The sequence below is a fragment of the Polistes fuscatus genome, unplaced genomic scaffold (genome assembly GCF_010416935.1).
Source record: "Polistes fuscatus isolate 324 unplaced genomic scaffold, CU_Pfus_HIC Scaffold20, whole genome shotgun sequence".
NCBI lineage: Eukaryota > Metazoa > Arthropoda > Insecta > Hymenoptera > Vespidae > Polistes > Polistes fuscatus.
Window position 1 is genome coordinate 218994 of NW_025113097.1, and position 9307 is coordinate 228300.

The following is a 9307-nucleotide window of genomic DNA, read 5'->3' on the forward strand; positions in this document are numbered from 1 at the left end:
TTCAGCCACAATTAAGTGGGGGCCTCTTCGGCATTAGCCTCTTCGGCATTTAGCCTCTTCTTTCTTCATCCCTGAAAACTGCATTGGACAATTTCTACGTTCGAGCAAGATAAGATATCTCGTACTTTTTTCGCAAATTAATTGATATTTTGTTTGATAATTCTAATTCTCGATTATTAAAAAATTACTTTACATTTTCCGTTAGTTATTAAAGCTCGTGGACCATCAATGAACTTAGAGTTTATTGACATATAACGAGCACAATTAAATGAATGTCCAAGCAGATAATTATCGATGACCTAATAACACGTCGCACTTTTAATATCAAAAAATAAAATAGAATTGAAATAAATAATGCAATAAATGTTATGCATTTTCTTGCAATATTTAATTTCATTCATTCGTTATAATTCTAATTGAGAAAATCGCGATTGTGCGAAGTGCTAATATTACAATACTTAAAACTAAGTATCAAATGGATCCAAAGTATTTGCGAATTTGTTCGACTCTATCTCGTTCGAGATAGAATCGAAATAGAAATAAATCTTTCAAATCGTTGCAAATTCCTTTGAATCTCATGATACATAATAAAAATTACAGAAGAGTTACAAAATAAATTTACAAAGGAAGCATAATGGAATGAATAAAAAAAAAAATTTTTGTAACATTCTGTTAAACCAGGAGGCGGAATTTCCACTCCGGAGTGAAAGTAAGCCTAGTGCCTTTCCTGGGTCCTACCTACTTAAAATTAAAGTTTTCACATTCGCTCAAAGAAGTATGCTACCTGCCTGCCAATTACCCATATTTAAAAGAGCAAATACACATACGTACCCACCCACTCACTCCACGATTCTCTCACATACCACCAGGGTGCAAAAGCCTAAACTAGAGAGCATGCCCCGGGGCACCCCGACACCCTAGTTCGACGCGTGTTTTCTAAACTTATGGGAGTACGTACCAATGCTGTAATCGACTGCCAAGGCTAATTATTGCATAAAAGACTAAAACAAAAATACTGGTACATACTAGTATATATGCATACTAGTAATATACAAGTATATCAAGTTTCCACAAATAAATGCGGTAACTCTACTATTCAAAACGTTTATATATACAAAAAAAAAAATAAGAAAAATTTATATAAATAGAAAAATACAACCATGTGTATTTTTCATATTACACCTAACTCTAGGTGTGCTACTAAGTAAGAATATTAAATATTATTAATTAAAAACTATCACGAAACGATGTACAGTACACTACCTAATACGCACACACAGGTGTAAAGTACATCGTGCAATCACTAGCACAATGACAGCCGCCAATAGGGGAAAAACTTAAAACTAAACCTATACTAACCGTTCTCACCCATACGAGTAGCACCTGGGCACACGTATAGATGAGAACGCAGAAAGATAGGGGGGAGAAACGGGAGATTAGTACATTAGAAGCTGAAAATCCTGATCTAAAAAATATGATTAAAAACACATATACATAACATATAAATATACATTTTTATAAAAATTCATCTAAGCGACTAAGGACTCTACAATTTATTTGATAAAAATATCTTTTAATATCTTTTAATATCTTTTAATAGATTTCAAAACCTCGGACGACTCCTTTCATTAAGTTGGCTGTTCTAATAAAAGAACTGGGCTTTGAGCCACCACTTAACTGCTAGAATCTATCCGTCGCGAATGAGTTTGTCTTCTTGCTCATTTATTTATATATCGAAGTATCGATATATCAATTAATCGCGATTAGATAAACTAAGTACGAAGCAATGCATGTAAGACATTTATTACATGCTTTTCTGGACAAAACGAGTAAATAAATGCTCGATTTCACCACTACTAACCACGAACAAAACACGTAATAAAAAGAAAGTGCATTATTAATTGCATTATTAATTAAATGAATTTAACCGGTGAGACAAGAAAACCTATCCTGAACTAATATAAAATATACAATACAATATACATAATATACAATTTTCATGAGTAACTCCTAGAAAGGAATTACTCATGTGCTCGTCACTAATTTATTGGAATAATTACAACCAGTAACTCGTGCCGATTAGGACCTTTCATCCTCGACATGATTGAGCACCGGAGGGACTTTAAATTTTAACTCACGGCATAAGAAGTTCTACGATGGCTCCAAAACACTCCTACTTCGCAGCAAGTATTGTGTCTGGCGATCGAAGGATTCCTCGATTTGGTATTGAAGGAGATCCACCGAAGATCCATCGAAGATCCATCGAAGATCCACCGAAGATCCATCGAAGATCCACCGAAGATCCATCGAAGATCCATCGAAGATCCATCGAAGAATTCATTCCACATCTTTGCAAAGTAAGGAAATCCATTGTCTTATCTGTAACATAAAATAGAACATAACGATAGTTATCTGCAATATAATCCAAAATCATATTAAAAAAAATCGAATAAAATGTAAATAAAAATAGATACTTACAATGCATTCCAATGGGATGAAATTCAATTGCACCATGGCGATGCACCTCGCGTGAATCTAAAAACGCGGTATAAACGAAAATAAAACTATAGATGAGTTTCTTATCGCGAAACCGAAATTTTATTATACGGCGAACAACACTGCTTTAATTCGCGTATGATTTTAATTTATTATGCGCCCGATCACTGATTCTACAACTGGCTTCCAAAGACTGCTCTGCACACAGTCAATGCAAGTAAAAAAATCTTCATTGATGCACTGATTCTAATACGCGAACAGTCTGTGCGACTGTTTAAAGATAAAAATACAACTTTACTCGAACAAACTCTAATGCAATTACTGCATTGGTCGCAGTTAATTTAATATAAATTTCAAAAATAGTTCGCGAACGCGACGGAATTGAAATAACGAACGAACGTGCTTCTAATCCGTGATTTTAATTATATTTTACGATACAACACTCCCGTATATTGCTTCGCGCACGATAGCAATGCACGAACACTTGCAACACTTCACAAACACAATTCACAAACACTTCCAACACTGATATATTCCCATGATGATCTGAAACAGAAATAAAAACAAAATTATAATATCATTGTTGTAAGTAAAAAAATTATTATAATTATTGAGAAAGTGTTTAAAATAAAAATTGACTTACGTTTATTCTTCATTGATGAATGCACGATGGGTATCCTACCCTTAGGATGACGATGAGCACACGTTTAAACCGAATAAAAGAAACTTACGGAGTTTCTTAACCGAGCAAACGAAACTTTAACATGCGACGATCAACACTGACTTTATTTCCGATTCTTTTGTATTTTATTTTTACGATGCAACACACGAGTACCTCATTGCCTACGCGCTCGATTGCAATGATGTTCTGAAACAGAAAAAGAAAAAGAACAATTAATATCATCGTTATAATAAAAAACCATTAAAGTTATCATAGAAACGTTTAATAGGAAAATATACTTACTTTTAGTCTTCATTGATGACTGCAGGATGGGTATCCTACCCTTAGGATGACGATGAATAAAATAAAATTAAATAAAACTCTGAAAAGCTGAAACATACTAAAAAGATTATAGAACAATATATCCTGTGAATCATTCCTGAAGGCATTGCACACTTTTAAAGATCTTTTATCATAAAGAATCAATATAAATTCAAGCAATATTAATTGCCTTTATCTCACTACTTGTATAAAATACATATAAAGTATTTAATATCAGTAAAAATTGTTAATAAAATCGATAACGTTATATATATATATATAATAGTTTAATACGTCACGTCGTTAGATCTTATTGTTAGCTCGTTGAAGGAATGATCTGGAATGAACACGTAATCGCGTCCTTCATGTCGAACGTTCGGCTGTCTTCGTTTTGTTTTCGACTGTCTTCGTTTCTTCTGTTCTCACTTCGAGAAATTCCTGGAATATACGTACACATTCGTTATTGCCCGTAGATAGAATATTTTGTTTTCTTATTTCTTCTCTCTCTCTCTCTCTCTCTCTCTCCTCTCTCTCTCTCTCTCTCTCTCACTTTCGTTCTCACTCTTTGTATACATTTCTGTATGGTTTAAAAAAAGAATAACGCTTACCTCGATGAATATGAAGATAAAAAAGAGTAAACACAATTGTTAGACTGAGTATATGTATTCCTGCTGGACTCTCTCCTAATGCTCGGTACCTAAAAAAGGAAAAAAAAAGATTACATTAGTATAACATAAAGAAAATCAAAATATGAGTGTATGTGTACGAGCTACCTATACTTATGAATATATGCTGTATGTGTGTGTATGTTACAGGAATCGAATTTAATACGAAATACGATCTTTGAATAGATAATTATGAAAAAATTAATTAGAGCATCATTAGAGATGGTAGTAATTATCGATACCATGAAAAAAACTGGAAATTAGAAGAAATATTGTTAAGTAACATTGGTGAGATTTGGCGGGATATCGAGATATATCGATGTTATATTCTCACAGATATCTATCGAACTTTTCAATATTTCGTTTTGAAAATACTCACGTATGGAAATCTTGCTTATAGCTATCGTTTGATATATATAGAAAGGTGTAAATACTTTTCAATTACCTGAATTAAACGAGATGACGCAGTACGCTGGAACATATACAGCTGACAGAAAATGGCGTTTCCTCTACCTTTCCCCTGCGCCCCCTGCCGTTGCCACTGCGTTGCCTCTGCTGCGCATCTGCTGCGCGCGGTAGTATGCGTGGTAGTCAACTTTCAAAAAAAGTAGCGAAATCCGTTGACCAATGGCTACTTGAGATTTTGCATTTTTTCCACCTATTATAGAAAAATATCGAATAGTTAAAAATAGGATATAGGAACATAAAAATTGTCGAAATATATACTTTATTAATCCAAACAATCAAAATTGAACATTATAAGTCGATATCCATAGAAATGATGCCGTAAAACAAGATATATATATTGCGTAGAAAAATGCATACCAATGTACATGGAATTTTTTTCTACGCAAATATTCTTTATCCTCGACATTATCGTAATCTTTCGATTATATCATTTGGAAGTCATTTGCTAGAAGAATCTATTAGTATATAGGAAGATTATTTACGTTAGAAAATATTTTTTAATTACCTGAGATTAACGGGACGACGTAGCATCCGTCCGATCTCCAGCACCGACGCCGCGAAAAGGAAGAAGAATGATCAGCAAAGAGCCCTGATTGGCTGATAATTATTGCAGAAATAAGTGACCAATCAGAAATTCCAAATTATCATATAGAAATTCACGCACACAAGCTTCCTTGTCACACGTACGTAACTCGGCTTTCTTCATGACCACGCTAGTCAAGCTAGATATGATAATTTATTTATTAAATAAATAAAAAATTTATTCTATTTTTCTATTTAAGGTACAAGTATCTTGTTAATATTTAAAAAATAACGAAAAGAATAAAGACAATATGCACTATAAACCTTATCACACCGCACAGAAGAACATACATAATTTATTTATTACATCAATTAAATATCAATTTTATTATCAATTATAATTATCTAATTATTAATCCAATTAATAATTATTCTTATCTAATTTATTTTTCTATTAGGTGTATACGTTCCTTGTTAATATTCAAAAAATAACGAATAAAATAAAGACAATATACACTAAAAACTTTATCACATGGCAACGTTCTGATTTAAACATTCCTTCAATTTTTATGTAATTGTTTAAACTAATATACATTTGTTTTAACGTCCCTGTGCAATGATGACTTTGGATAATAAAATTTTTATCCAGAAAAATATCACATTAAAATTATTTTATATTCAAAGTATGTTAATAAGTATGTAATGTTTAAACCAGTACATATGTGTTTAAACAATCTGAAATATAAAGAGATTGCATTAGAATATTAAAATAATATTTAAATAATCGATAGGAATGTCTATTGTTGTCTAAAAGATCGGAATATATGATCTATGTACCGTCCCCTTCGAAATCGATCGTTGAAATGAGACGTTGTCCTCTATGAAAGTACTTTTAATAAATGTTGTTTATATGACCTTCCAAACAATGCGCATGTGTATAAAGGGTGTCATACATCTAATACATAATCTTTAAGATTAAAACGTTATGATTTTCATATTTTTATCTATTTTATGTAATTATTATAATGCTTCTGAGCAGTGGTGACTTCGAGGGTAAAATTTAGCTGCAATATAAGAAAAGTGCATTAGTGCATTAAAATAATTGTTAACTTATATTAATTGTTACATTTCTCTAAACAATTATACAACCAATCTATTGAAACAATTAATAAACAATATACAAATGGAAAATGTGAATTATTAAAGTTTACCATTATGACAGAAGAAAGCTGAGGTGTTTGCTCATTTAAATACCAAAAAAATTACCAGGATTCATTTAAAATCTTGTAAACTCTTCTTTTATGTATGTACTTGATACACAAAACAATAAGAAAGCCTAATTGATGTTGTGCTTTTCCAAATCTTAAAATTCTTGCAAATCTGAAAATCATAAGACTGTATTAGTAAAGTATCAAGTTATCCTTGTTAATATTTAAAAAATAATGTGTAGAATAAAGATAGTATACACTAAAAACTTTATCACACTGCACAGAAATACACACAAAATTTATTTATTTAATAAATCAAAAATAATTTTATTTTCCTATTAGGTGTAAACGTTCCTTTATAATATTTAAAAAATAAGAAATAAAATAAGGAGGTTATACACTAGAAACCACACAGAAAAACAGAATCGTATAGAAAAGAAACCTCGTTGCAGATATTTTAAAAACAATTGACATACATCATTATAGCCATCCTTCAAGAATTAAAATAACGAGAGTTTTTCCATATCAATACAGAGTATGGGAATTTATACTTTCATGGTTGGCATGAGAGATGTCAATTGTTTTGTTTTAATTTATTTTAATTCTTTAAGGATGGCTATAGTGCTTTATATCATTTGTTTTAAAGATTTCTATAACGTGGTTTCTTTTCTATATAATTGTGTTTTCAGTGCAATGTTATAAAGTTTTTAGTGTATATTGTCCTTATTCTACACACTATTTTGTGAATATCAACAAGGAACGTGTTACACGTATACAAAACACTCATATATTGAATTTTCTTTATTATACCAATGCTATGTTACTTTATACTTTTTTTTTAGGTTTTCAAACATTGGTAGAAAACAGCATGAATGCATATACTCAGTCTCAGTCTGATGGTGTTTACTTTTTTATCTAATTAATAATTGTGTTTACTTTTTTATATTGATATCAGTTGTGGTAAGTATATCTCTTTTCTTTTATAACATAAAGAAGAGTAATATAAAAAGTATAAGAAGGGAAAAGAGAGAGGGAGAGTGACATCTTATTCAAATATCATACATATACATATATAGACTCGTTCAATTTGCTTGATACTTTACTAAAACAATCATATGATTTTCAGATTTGCAAGTATTTGAAGATTTGAAAAAGCACAGCATCTATTAGGCTTTCTTATTGTTTTGTGTATCAAGTACATACATAAAAGAAGAGTTTACAAGATTTTAAAATGAATCCAGGCAATTTTTATATAATACTTAAACGTGCAAACACCTCAGCTTTCTTCTATCATAATGGTATACTTCAATAATTCACATTTTACATTAGTATATTGTTTATTAATTGTTTGAATATATTAGTTGTATAATTGTTTAGAGAAATGTACTTTATTTTTTCATTTACATATACGTGTACATTACGTATACATTAACAATTATTTTAATGCACTAATGCACTTTTCTTATATTGCAGCTAAATTTTACCCTCGAAGTCACCACTGCTCAGAAGCATTATAATAATTACATAAAATAGATAAAAATATGAAAATCATAACGTTTTAATCTTAAAGATTATGTATTAGATGTATGACACCCTTTATACACATGCGCATTGTTTGGAAAGTCTTATAAACAACATTTATTAAAAGTACTTTCATAGAGGACAACGTCTCATTTCAACGATCGATTTCGAAGGGGACGGTACATAGATCATATATTCCGATCTTTTAGACAACAATAGACATTCCTATCGATTATTTAAATATTATTTTAATATTCTAATGCAATCTCTTTATATTTCAGATTGTTTAAACACATATGTACTGGTTTAAACATTACATACTTATTAATATACTTTGAATATAAAATAATTTTAATGTGATATTTTTCTGGATAAAAATTTTATTATCCAAAGTCATCATTGCATAGGGACGTAAAAACAAACGTATATTAGTTTAAACAATTACATAAAATTGAAATAATGTTTAAATCAGAACGTTACAATCTTAAATTTTTACAAATTTAAAAGACAAATAGGAATCATATTACATAAGGGATTCTTTTCTTTTACAAATTGTATTGCCAAGCCTCGTACCAGGTAATAAAAAAAATTATTGTTAATCGACTTACTAGAAAATATTGAGGACTTGTATCAACGAATTTCTTTTTTGTAGAGATGCCATGGGAATCATTTTAAATAGAATGCAGCAGCAGTTTAAAGGATCTTTTAATAAGCAAACATAATTATCTTGTATTGGGAATAAACCAATATTATAATAATTTCTTAAAAGATATTTATTCAAAGTATTAAAGATCTTATTCTTTCTGCATAGGTGATCAATCATTAAACTGGAAGAAAGGAAAGATAATTTTCAATTCGATAAGCAAAATCCAACTACACTGTAATCGTGAGAGATCTAGGAAGACAGTGTGGAAAGGGTTTTGTTCTCACCCTGGAAGGAAACTATGTATTATAATATACTATCAAAAGAATTGAAGAATAATGCATCCTGATTACTAAAAATTTAAGAGACAAAAAGGAATCATATTATATTAAGAATTCTTTTCTTATACAAATTGTATTGCCAAGCCTCGTACCAGGTAATGAAATATATATTGGTAATCGACTTACTAGAAAATTTTGAGGACTCGTATCAATGAATTTCTTTTTTGTAGAGATGCCATGGGAATCATTTTACAAATAGAATGCAGCAGCAGTTTAAAGGATCTCTTAATACTCAAACATAATTAACTTGTATTGGGAATAAACCAATATTATAATATTTTCTAAAAAAATATTTATTCAAAGTATTAAAGATCTGATTCTTTCTGCATAGGTGTTCAATCAATGTACTGGAAAAGCGAGACTATGATTTTTCACTACGTTAAGAAGAATCCAACAACACTCTAATCATGAAAGATTTAGGAAGACACAGGTGAACGTGCTACGTTCTCACACTGGAAGGA

The 9307-nt window shown here is 30.4% G+C and overlaps 1 long non-coding RNA gene across 1 annotated transcript; it reads left to right on the top strand.

The window, feature by feature from the left end:
• Positions 1-8558: 8558 nt before the first annotated feature.
• Positions 8559-8830, top strand: LOC122517467. Its single transcript, XR_006303864.1, has 2 exons — positions 8559-8591; positions 8674-8830. It is a non-coding gene; the product is annotated as an uncharacterized LOC122517467 (long non-coding RNA).
• The last annotated feature ends 477 nt before the right edge of the window (positions 8831-9307 follow it).